This window comes from Anopheles cruzii, chromosome 3 (genome assembly GCF_943734635.1).
Source record: "Anopheles cruzii chromosome 3, idAnoCruzAS_RS32_06, whole genome shotgun sequence".
NCBI lineage: Eukaryota > Metazoa > Arthropoda > Insecta > Diptera > Culicidae > Anopheles > Anopheles cruzii.
This window is the reverse complement of record NC_069145.1, coordinates 19,084,798-19,097,428: the sequence shown is the minus strand read 5'-3', so window position 1 is coordinate 19,097,428 and position 12,631 is coordinate 19,084,798. Positions and strand designations below refer to the sequence as shown.

The 12,631-nt window shown below is 51.7% G+C and overlaps 1 protein-coding gene across 1 annotated transcript in view; it reads left to right on the top strand.

The window, feature by feature from the left end:
* The window catches only part of LOC128274182 (uncharacterized), a 42,203-nt gene that overhangs the window by 10,522 nt on the left and 19,050 nt on the right, over window positions 1–12,631 (top strand). The window lies entirely within an intron of this gene.

The window sequence follows — 12,631 nt, the reverse complement described above, 5'->3', positions numbered from 1 at the left end:
GTATGCCTCGGGAGTGTTTTTGGGGTGTGTGCGCGCGTGTGTGTGCGTGAGTGGAAAAATACGGCCGCTGTGGGAAAGTGGCGCCGACCACCACCACCCGGCCACCGGTTCTTCCTTCGGTTCGATCCGCCCCGGTTCGGTTGTAGAGGGAGCGCGCTCGGTTTGTTGTTGATGTTGTGCGTTCGGTGGGGTAACCTTGAAATATGCTGTTTTTTGTGTCTCTCTGCTGTCGATTGCGTCTTACTTTCGTTCTGCACGCGTTCCCGGCCCGGCTCGGAACGTGTATATCTGATGTTAGGCTTCTCGTAAACGGTGTGTTCGTCGCCGGTGTTCGATTGATTGATACACCGAACTGTGTTTATGTTGACAAAATCAACAAGCGGTACCTTTTTTTGGTTTGACGCTATTTTTAGTTTGCGTCTATTTTTGTCACCCAACAACAAGGCAACACGTATACAAGGGTGACCACAAAATATGAGGAATTCGCCAATAATTCAAACATTCTTTGTTTATACTTCTAAATCGATGTTCATCAATATTAAAATAATCCATACTCTATGCAACACATCTACGTGTCTACATTTGTTACAATTTGCGAAACCGTCCACAGAGTTCTTTTCAGGAATCAACACACTCTTCGTTTCGGCTCCTATCTCAACTCTTGAGTTTTGTGAGTAGCCAGTCGAATGGAGTTTGTGTCGAAATGACCACGAAATGAACCTGAAAATGTGACATCACGAGGAAGTTAAACCAAGAATTGTCTATCCTCAAATCCGGTCTTTTTTATGTACAGCATTACGCAAACAAATAGTATTCTTTCCTGGAAATTTGGAAGGAATTCATGATGCACCACACCACGAACTGTTTCCCGTTTGTTGTTGGTCACAGAAGTAAATAACCTTAGTTTCAGACTAATGACACTACAGTTGTCTATTGGAGGTCAATTACTCTATTCAGTGACCGGAAATTCCTTACCAACCCACCTGATTTTTGATCGATTGCAACCCAATACGTTTCTTGGAATTCTTTTCTTTTCACTACAAATCTGAGGTAACAAAATTCTTCTAAATGTCCGGTCAAACAATAGCCCGAATATTCTCTGTTAAGCAAAATTGAACAACGCTCAAGTGCTCCACACATTCAGTGTCTCTGTGTGTGTGTTTAAACACTCGAAAAACGGATCGAAACGGAGCAGCCGGCCGACGCTCTACGCCCAAGCCATGTTTATTTCCTTGTGCCCGAAGTTCTTGGCCACAAATCAATCCCCCCATGCAACGGCTTTTGGTGTTCCACACCTGCCGATCATAATATAACAATACGAGACAGTGATGGAAGGTGGTCCGTTTGCGCAAGGAGCTTAAGCTCCGCATCCGGTGATGGATTTTGTCGCCGAACCTTTTGTGTTTCACGATCTTTGTCCAAACTTCCTTTCTTCCTGGGTTCCAAAATATCCATTCTTCATGCGCAACAATAAGAAGAGTGCGGTAGAATGTTTGTTTTCCGGTAAGCCGAAATTCTAGTGCTTGGCCACACGAGACGAGTACCGAAGTGATGGCTGGCGTGTGTGTAGTTGTGTGGCCATCGCTCGAATACGCATACACACCACAGCCATCGTTCATCTCGCGACAGCCTGTCTCACGGCGCTGGCGGCCACACTATAGAGATATCCAAAATGCTAATGCCACACGGTGTTCGCGCCCTTGTGTGTGCGTGTGATAGCGGACACCGAATCGGGACACGGCGCTCCGGTCGGTCGGTCGGGGTTCGCCCCGGTCGGAGTGGTAGCGTTGCGGCGAGTTCATCATCGGCATTCGAAGGGAACGAAAGTGAAAGAAGTGTCGATCGCGCTCCGTTCGCATTCTCAGCCCCCACGTGTGGTTGTTGCGAGGTTGTTGGTGTGCTTTAATCCTGTGCTGTGAAGAACTGAGTACTTTTGCAGGAAAAATGGCGTGCCGTGTTGAGAGGATGAAGCATTTAGCTTAATGGTGAGCGGGGACATCTTGAACTGAATCTCCACCGTGACGTGGAACGCCCTCACGATCATATGTGTCTCTCCGTAGGGCCCTCGATCCATCGATATATGGTGCGTAACGAACGACGGTAGTGTCTACGTGACTCTAATACCGCACCACAGTAACCTCCAACCAGCCCACCCCCCTCGTGCGGTGCAACGCGTGACTCTAGTTTGGGCAGGCCCCGGCAGTTCGTGGTGGTGTTGGTGTGGCCTGAAGATACGGTTCTTCAGTCTCTCGAAACACTATGGCGTGCGGCGGCGGCGGCGGGGGTCTCCGGCGGTCTACGCACCGCAACGCAAACGCACACCTTGCCGCTGTGGGGCGATCTCGTTCTTGCTCTGCTCGGTCAGGTTTACGGCGTGTTTTGATGTGTCCCTTCGGTGGGTTGGGTTTTCACACTTCACACGTGTCCCTCTCCGTGCCGTGTCACGATCATCGATCGTTCGCGAAGGGCGGTGTTGTTGAACGGTTGACTCAGCGTCATCCGGTTTTTGTTGTGCACCTGTTCGGCCACCCTGTGACCCTTCGATACGGTGGTTAGAAGAGGTCCCGCGCCCCCCCAGCATTATAAGGTTCGATCCTTGAGTGCCAAACGAAGCCCACTTTACACACACGTTCCTTGCAAAAACTGCCTCTACGTCGGAAGTTCCTTTTCTCATTTCCTGTGGCCGGCAATGTTTTCGTGACATAAAGCGTAAACAAACCATATTTACGACACGGCCGCCCGTCTCATCTCTCGGGGCTTCCTCCTCCAATAACTGCTGCCGTCGTCATCGTCACGTGGATGGGCGAAAGATAAATCAGACCGACCGCGGGGCTGGGACGGGGCGGGTTTTTGCTGACCAATAAAACCGAGGTGAAGGAATTAAATTTCCTGGTCGCAATCGACCGGAAAACTATGGGGCGGCCCCGGCCTGATGGTGTGGCTCGTTTAATGTGCGACGACGACGCCAGCGTTGTTGTCGTCCGCCACTGTCGCGAGAGAGAGAGAGTCCGTGAGGTTAGGTTGGGTTTATAAAATAAAGTGGGTTTTAGTGGACCAAGTCTCACTTTATTGTGGCGTTTCGTAAGATTCGTTACGTAAGCCTCGTGCGACGCAGTTAGATATCTGGGGACACAGGAAGCGACACAGCACCGTAGTAGATGTAAACACAGTGATGTAAAACTGGTATCAGCGCGCCGGCACTACGAAGCGCCGCCGCGTACGTACGCCGGCCGTTGTTTTGTTTAGTAAATTATGTTATTAGTTATTACACCGGCAGGTAAACATTGACAAAAACAAATCTGCTTCAATGAAGCGAAATAGTCTGTTTCTTTGATAACCCGCGCCTCGTCGAGGATACCTTTCTCCAGGCCGTTAGAAATGGCCGTGTTAGTGCTACGCCTGAGTAAGTCTGAGTTTCGCCACTTCCGCCATCCGTGTTCCACAAGGATGCCTGTGCTCGGGGAGAGGGAAATTAATTTACATCGACCTGCTTTCGGTGAAGGCCACCCCGTTCCGTCGTGAGCCTCCAAACACAAACCCACAGGAACCTTCTGCGTCGTCGCTGCGTCATTATGGAGTAACAATAGTTTATTGGGCTTAACACGCATCGGTAACCCGAACTTAATGAAATTCCTCAATTAAATCCGAGCGCAAGAGTGTATGGATTATGTGATGGATTTTTGTCGAAAAGCAGCCGGTTCCGGCGAACGAAACGAACCCTGCCCTGCCCACGACACCCTATTACGTCGTACGGGGCGGGTGGCCGAAAAGGACACATCGTCGTTGCAATCGTGTTCGTTCTAAAAAAGAGTCGCCACAAGGGACACGACCGTGCCCTTTGTCGCGGGTGCTGTGTCCTTTATTCCCGGCGGTAGCTTTTCGCCATAATTTAGGCCAGACATTATTCTTGACATTACGGATGTGCGATGCAATGGTTTGGTGGCCGCGTCCTCTGTCAATGTGCAACGACCCGAACATGACCCTCATGCTCTCTCTCTCTCTCTCTCTCTGTGCGCCGCGGCGTAGGAAAAGAAGCAACACAGATGAACTTTCAGTGGTCCTTCAGAGCGAAGCATTTTGCAATTTGCAAACGATGCCGCGATGATGGCACAGACAAATGAATAAATATTTCCACCAACGCGCGTCGGGGGAACGAACAAATTACTATATTGTGTCGCTTACGGGCGCAGAAAATATGAGATGCTCCGTTGCTGCTGTTGTTCTTTGAAAATGCCTTGACCTCGAAGGCCCCGGGTGTAGTCAACGCGAAATGGTGGCCGTACGGTTTGTTTGTGGGCGTCTGTTTTGTGTTTAAAAAACGCGCTCGTTGCGGGTACGATTTTGCTGAATGAAAACGCCCACGTCCAAAATGGGAGAGAATCGAGCGTCTGCTACTACCTACTACCTACTCTTGCCGGGCGTTTTTGGCGGGAGCATGGCAATGGCCGCCGATGGAGACGCCAAGTCGCTCATCGCAAGGACACCCATTTCACTCTCACTTTTCACGCCCGATCAACGCGGCATTTACTTAGCAACAGACACCCAATGAGAGCCACAGAGAGAGAGAGAGATTCCGTCTACTAAGTGTGAGTGACGTGCACTCATTTTACGCTCGAAACGCTGTTTACATTCCTGCCGGACAACTTTGGGGCCGTGTTTTTTGTGCCATTTTCCCTTCTTCTCGGTGGCGCTTCTTGTTGTCCAAGAAAAAAGAAAAACAACGAAAGCGTTTTCCGTGCTGCGACTGCGCCTTGTGCCGTTGCTTTTGAGCGGCAGAAGGAGTTCGAGCGGATTTTCCACCGGCCGAACGTACCGAAACCTTTCTTTCGGTCACGTAGGCCATGGTTGGCCTGCGGTTGGGGATGGTCGTGTGGACAGAAGGCAGACCAACCTATCAGAGGGTAAGCTTTTCCGGGTATTTCAAAGGGGCCCCGGTGAAACCCTTTTGTTTGCCCTTTTTCGGTGGCTAGGAGTCCGTCATGTCGCGTTCGGCTTCCTTTTTTTGGAGCTAGGATTAGAGACGGGATATAAATCGTAAATCTATTTGGACTCACAATAAACTGGTATCCGATTTGATATTTTGTGACCGGCAGCCGTAAAACGGATTATCTTACCGATCGATCGGTTCATCCTTTTTCGTTCGACTATCAGTGTCTGGCATCCGAGGCAATAGTATTTCCGGTATGGCATGTAGTAGCCGTAGTAGTAGTAGTAATTCATTTGTTGCACGCGACATCTGTATTACATCACACCGTTGCGTGTACCACCTTCATTCAGTAAAAGGAGGCGCCCACAGAGGCCGCTAGAGGGACACGTGCTCGGTTTGAGGTGACGCGCCGTGTGTGTTCGTGCACGATTGCACGAGGCGCAAAACGGTGGCCAGACGAAGCGAACTTCTGTCGTCAAAAAGCCGGGAACTATTTTAAACCTTGGTCTCTGCTCGCTGAGTGGCGCAAGGTAGCGTAGCACCTTTGTGTTGACACTTTACTTTGTCACTCGCTCTCTCTCTATGTCTCTGGGAAATGGAGTCCTCGTTTGGGTCTACTGTAAACAATTGGTCGGGTTTTCAGGACGGCCAGTGTACGGACCAACAACAGCTCAGACAGACAGCGCGCACGGTGAGTGCTCGGCCCGAGGAATCCTGACGAGTTCTTCCCCCACCGAGTGTCAGTTCACTGGTGAAGCTCACGGGCACAGGACGCGCGAAATACGGACCGACTCCGAAAATTGGCCGACCCAAACCGTTGTTGGGGAGGCGTTTTTTGTGTTAGTATCGACACAGCGTGCGTGGCGTGGGAAATCTCGACCCATTCGCCGTTGGAGAAGGAAAACAGCTCACGTGCTGTGGACACGAAACGAGTGCCCGCCGGGGGTGTTGTTGTTGTGTTGGCAATAGTTGGCGCCGAGAGAAAAACCAGTGTTATATAATTGTGTGTTTGTGGCCAGCCAGCAAGCAGATTTTGTGCGACAGAACAACATCGCTTGGAGTCTGAGGGCGTCTTCCGGGTGTGGAATTGATTTTCGTATCCTGAAACGACGCTAGACCCCCGGAGGTTGATTGTGCTGAGAACGTTTTCAGGCCCGCACTCTGCTTCTCTATGACCTAAATACGCGTTCGGGGAGCGAGCAGCATTCGGTCGGTGTCCCGGCCAGCGAATAGTAGAACTAGTTCCGTTCAATGCACGAGAATCTTGAGCGCCCCCCTAGTGCCGGCACTACTACGGGAATCGGGTGTTGAAACGGGACGAAAGGGCGAACGAGCTCGAGTGTCCCGGTGTTTATCTAAATTACAGCCCATTTAACATGCGTGCTGTTTGACTCGGTCTCATAAAATCCGGATGGCACGGAATTAGGGACCCACCCGGGGTCCCGTAATCGGTGATGATGGAATGGCGGTTCTCGCTTATCCAGAAAGTTCTGCATCCGAGCTGTATTTTGGGTGGCTTGTCCAACGTACCGAGAAGCCGGATCGATCGTCCCTACGCTTGCCAAATTTGGCACTCATTTTAGCGCCGGGATGATGATGTTCTGCAGACCTCAATCTTTGTTTCACCCACGCCGCCGCCGCCGCCGCCGGACCTATGCCGGATTCGGCCGCAACGCCGCAGACACCGGGAACCGGTGAAAATGGCTGGCCCCCAAAAGCCGAGGGATAATGTATCGATTTTTGTCCTCCGCGCAACACCCCTGCGGTCCTGTTTGGCTGTTTCTGCTTCTTCGTCGCCGTCACCGCGCGCTGCATAGATCAATCGCCCTTGGCCGTGCGAAAGGTGCATACGGCGACAACGGGCGACGGACCGGGGCGTCATGTGGCAAACGTCGAATGCGAATAACCGTACGGAAGAGTGAGAAACAAAATTGCCAACCGGAAGTTGCTTCGAGGACGCACAACAAGATGGCAGCGGCGTCGTCGGCTGACTCGAAGAGCCGGCCGAATGGCGAATTCTTTCCGTTTTGTTTGTTTTTGACAAGCCTTTGCTCATCAAATTTCGTCCTCGTTTCTTAATTGTTTATTTAGCTTGCCCCAAAACGTTCCCTGTTGCTGCCCCAATCTCATGCTGCGCACGTGACTGGCGGGACGGGTCTTCTTCTGCCCGGAATGGGGCGAGATAAATCTTTCTGAGGATTTCCAGCGGCGCACTCCAATTCGGGGTCGGCCCCTGTGGGCATCTAATGGTGCCGGTGCTACGACATTATGATAAAGTGCTTTTATTGATTTTATTCAGCTTTGCGGAGGAACGCTGGCCAACGATCCCTTTGGCCTTCGGTCGTTTTTGGCCAGATTTCTAATTTAAATACACGCGCCCCGGATTATGGATGGTTGTGCACAAATTTTATGCTATAAATTAAACGGCAACGCCTCTGGCGTTGATCAAGGCGGGTGATTTATTTTTATCCACTGCGCTTTGTCCATCAGCTTTCCACGGAATGCTGGACTGACGAGTCGTTACCTTTTCCTTTTTCTCGGAAAAACCAAACCCATCGGCACGAGAGGCCATGAACTTTGGTCAAGAGCGGCGCTACGTTACATTCTCTCATCCTTTCGAAGGAAGGCTGTGGGACTCTCGAGTAGAAGTCCCACACACTTTCACGTGGTGATATCTCACGGTTCGGCCGCTATCTCCCGGCCCTTATGCTTTACAGTGCTCGATTGGGCCCTAAAAATGTTGCCATGAATCTTTGATTTTCGTTACGAAAATCCGTATCCTTTCGCTCCGAATCGATCCATATGAATTTAAAATGAATTAATCGACGCTTGAAGCTGCAATGCAAAACCGAAACAGGAGCAGGGCTCGGCCAAGTGTAAACCCAATCCAACCGAACAAAATCACGCGGTAATCCGAACCCGTCGCACGGTACACGGCTCACTTTTGCTGTGTTGCGGAATGTTCAAAAACAAATTATCAGCATTTCGGCCAAATGTTGCGGCGGTGGGCTCTTCTTTCAAGGCCACGGCCGCGCGGTACCGAGGGCCCCCGCCAATACGTGGGCCCCGGTAATTGCGCATCGAAAAGCAAAGAGCAGCGCGCCGCGCGTCAGGTTGTGTGTCTCTGCACATGGCAGAACCGATTTTTTGCCCCATTCCCGGGCTGTCACATGGCTGTGGTGTGATGGCTTGGTGGGGCCCCGGGGGTTTGTTGTGGTGCGGTCGATTTTGCAATGACCCCCGGTGGTGCGCTTGGCGAAGAAAACATAAAATGTCAACCGCGGAGAGCCACGTGCAGGTTGGGGGTGTCATGTTCGGAATGCACTTTGAAGGCATGGCGAATGGAAAACGAAACTTGTTTTTTTATTTTCATGTTGCCGCCCCAGCGTCGGGGGCGGAAAGCTGCTGGCAACGGAAATGGAGTTTCAGGTTCTTGTTGTAACGCTATTCCCACCCGTTCGAAGTGGCCATTTTGAGTTCTGTTCTCTGTTGATGGAAGAAGAGGTTGTTTTTTGTGTAGTGGTGTACAATACATTTCGGGGCTGTCTGAGGGCCACATCAGGCCTTACAACCAGTACTGAGTCGTAAATCTGTTTTAATTTCAAACGACACCACCCTTCAGACGCCAATCACTTGTTTATTGGGAGGCGGCACGCACTTGCCTGGTGTGTCTTCGGCGTCAAGTGAAATATATTTTCGTCACAATCCGATGGGGCAGCCCAAGTGTTTAATTAGATATGATTGAATTAATTGACCACACCCGCAGACTGCAGTAGTATCTTCTGGGGGCTGCCTCCCCGCTGACTGACCGACATGGAACCAACAAGTGTGTCTAATGGATCGATCTCGGTCAATGTGGGACCCAAATACGGCAAGCTGTGATAAGAACGTGTAAATTGGAATCTTTTTCTCCAGCCGTGGTGGTTGGTTCCTATCGCATGATACCATTAAGAGATTGATCTTTAATTAAAGATTGCTTATCATCAACCATGGTACTACTGCTTCTTACGTCCAGTTCTTGCAGGCACCGGACAGTATAAGTGTGATACTTGATGATCATCATACTTGTAGTATACTTGATGATCAAGAACGAAAGGATGAGATTGATTCGTAGACACTACTACGGTCGCTTACCTTTGGCCGATAGGGTGTCTCTCTCTCTGTCTACAATATATGCTTCCAGATTTGCATAAAAAAGACACTCTGGATGGGAGGCTTATTCTACTTTGTTTGTCGTTATATTTGAGTTTTTATTACACTTCGCCACGGTGTCTATTTTGTATTCATATTGTGTTGGTCACATTTTTGCTTGCATCACGCGGGGATACCAAGATGAAACCGAACCATACACGATGCTGCTGCTGTCTTCCTGCGATATTGTTGTAATTTATTCAAGACCCTGCCGGGGGGATGGATAGGTCTTTGAGTTTGTGTAGGATGTTAAAAAACGCCATTCGTTGGTTCGCATAAATGGTCGCGGGAGCGCTCCTCTGAGATGGATGATGTTGTTCTCGGCCACATCCTCGGCGCTCTACAGTGTTTCATGGTTTGCTGCTGCCCCGTACGGAACTCCCTTGTCCCTACATTGTTGTGATTTTCCAATTATTTTGCACTCTTCACGCTGCCGGACCGCGACAGGCAGAGAGCTGCTCCATCATCCTTCCGACTTCGATACCCCTACGATCGATAGATCTTTTGAAAAAACAAAACCACCGACAACAAAACACAACACGACGCAGCCTGTGCGCCGCCGTCACACCTTACCAATGTTTTCCTCTCGCTGACGTGTACCATGCGGGCGTTCCCGGACGCTACCGTCGTCCTTGGGCGGCCATTCCAGTAAAAAGGCCAGACGGCTCCCAGCAGAGTAATGGGAACACAGCTCGGCTCTCTGGAACTGTTCGTTCGCTTCACGGATATGGATGGATGTTATTTGATTAGCCCTTGCCGCCGCCGCCCTGGGGCTGCTGCAAAACAATGTCGCCCCACTGTTGGGTCCACCCGGGGGGCAGGCTCTCCATTACTTGTTGGCCCTTGTTTCGTCGTCGCCCGTTTGTGGTGTTGGGATTTCACGTGACTAAATAAAAGTGCGCTTAATCAGCAATAGGAAAGGCCAGCTAGAGGGCACACTCACTGTGTTTGCGTCCATAAATTAGCACCGCCGCAGGTTGCATTCCCGGTTGCTCTGGTCGGGCGAAAAGGAAGGGACACACACTAAGAACCCGGCAGGGTGACTTAACAAGTGATCGTGCACGCCGAGCCTCGGGTGCGATGTGTGTTGGTGGTGGAATGCGACAGGATTTATTCGTGGCCCGGTGAAGGCCCCGGCAGTTGGTATTCGTTTGTTGGGCGCAGTGGACGCGCCGGCTTATGATCGATCGCTTGACGGCGACTGTAATGAGATCCCTCCGGAGTGGTGTGTTGTTTCTGTGCCGGCAAGTCGGAGCTCATCCAATCCTGATTCCCTTACAGAGCCGATAAAATGTGACATTTGGTGGAAAGTGCAAATATTAGTGTGCGATAAGAGGTGAGCGTTTATAGAGTGGCCGATAGTAGGATTGTGTGCAAAAGCTCTGCAAGTTAGCAGCGCGTGTGTGTGGGGCGAGTGAGTTAGCAGTGACGCACGTACATTCAATCGGAACCACGGAGTTCCTGCGGAAAGTAAAATTCAAAGCCTCAGCTTTTGGGGACAAGCGGCTCCGGAAGAAGAATCATCCATTAGCAGCAGCAGCAGCAACGGCACGACGATGCACGGCATACAGCATCTCTTTCGGCAGCACACCCTGGAGAAGCAGACCAGCACCGACAGCTGGCACTCGGCAAACAGTGGTGGTGGTGGTGCCGGTGGCAACAGCTCCAGCCAGATGCTTGCTAACCGACAACGGACACCGAACGAACGATCGCACAGTATCGACGAGTCGCAGGCGTCGCTGGCGAGTGAAGGTTAGTGGACAGACGATAGATGTTCTGCCTTGGTGATGGACTGTGTCCAACCAGAAGTCCCCCTAGTTCTTCGCGTGAGCTAACAATTAGCGCATCATGGAAGCGCCACGACACCACCGTCCATCATCAAGCAGGAAAAGGGGGACCTCTCCTCATGCCGGTACTAATCTTCCCCTTTACTAACGCAGAGTATCGAATGGCAGCCTCCAGCCCACAGCACGTTCCGTCCGGTGTGATGTCCGCTCGATCGCCGACGTCGGCCCAGGAATATCACAGTCTTGGCGTTTCGATACCTCGCGGTCGCAAATCACCGGAAATGGCTGGTTCTGGTAGCGTCGGCGGGGCGAACGGTGTGAAGCGGATGTCCAAACGGACACTGGTTTTCGGTGAGCCGCGACCGGGAGGCGGCTACAATCCGGTAAGTGCGCGATTGTACGTGTACGTATTAGGGACGAGCCGAAAATAGTACGTTAAATCACCTTCACTCTATCCGTAGACGGGCCGCCGAGGATCGCTCGAGAGTGCGAGCTCACCGCCGATGCACCAGATGAATACGGCCGCCGCCGGGTACTTTCCGCACGATCTGGACGATATCTATGAGTACAAAACGGACCACCAGTACTTCACGCACACCGGGGCGTACCAACACCACGGCCCTGGCCCGTATCCGATCACATCGGACCAGCAGCGGCAGTTGCTGTTTCAGCGGAACCACGGTTTCCACTCGCTCGACGAGTACGGCGGAGTGTCGTCCGGTGTGTCGAGCTCGAACAGCTCCAATCAGCGCATCTTCGGGAGCTACCGGCACCGGTTCGACAATAGTAGCTTTGCGCGTAAACTCACTCAAAGCATCTCGCAGAGTAGCATCGACAGTGGCAATTCGTCGTCGAAAGCCTCGATGAACAACAACAGCTCGAACGAGAAGCGAGAACGCAACAACCATCATCAGCGCGATAAAGGGCAGGGTGGCCAGCAGCAGCACCACAGTCACCATCACCACTCGATCACGGAGATGATCAAGCACCTGGGCAAGAAGGCACACATCTGGCCCGGTGGCCGAACGCGCCACTCGTCGATCAGCGAAGATCACCACACGACGGCCGACGATCAGTCGCTCGGTGGTGGTGGTGGTGGCGGGGCGTTTGGTGTGGACTCGATGGGCAACCCGAGAGAAGACTTCCGGTCCCGGTCCCGCTCGCTCGATGTCGATCAGACGCGCCGCATCCTGGACGACTGCGAGTCGACGTACAAGATCTACAACAAAATCTTGCGTGAAGGTAAAACTACCGGTAAGAACGCCGTGATGGGAAGAACCAGCCACGCCAGCGAAGTGGTGGCAAATGAAATCCACCAAATCGGCCTCTTCTTGTGTCACCACCGGCAGAGCGAGGTGTGGATTAAAACTGTGAAATTTCGTAAACATGGTGGGTGTGTGTGAGCGCCCAAGCCAACTTCCGCCAACGACGGCTGGCAGCGGCTGGCTTGTCAACGAATGTTAAAAAGCACCCACCCATCCCACTGCGGGGGCAAGTTCTGGGTCCACCGGAGGGACACACCGCTTCACGCTTACGTAAGCAAGGCTTCGCGTACTGCGCGGAACGTCGTCACCCTCCAAATCGATTCGGCTTTTGGTCGTTTTTCTGCGTTCATTTATTGCATTGCCTCGTCGCGCCGGTACTGCTGCCCGTGGGGTGGTGCGTGTGTTTACGTTTTGCCGTTTGTAAACAGGACAAGATCTTGCGTCTCAAGATCTTTTACCAG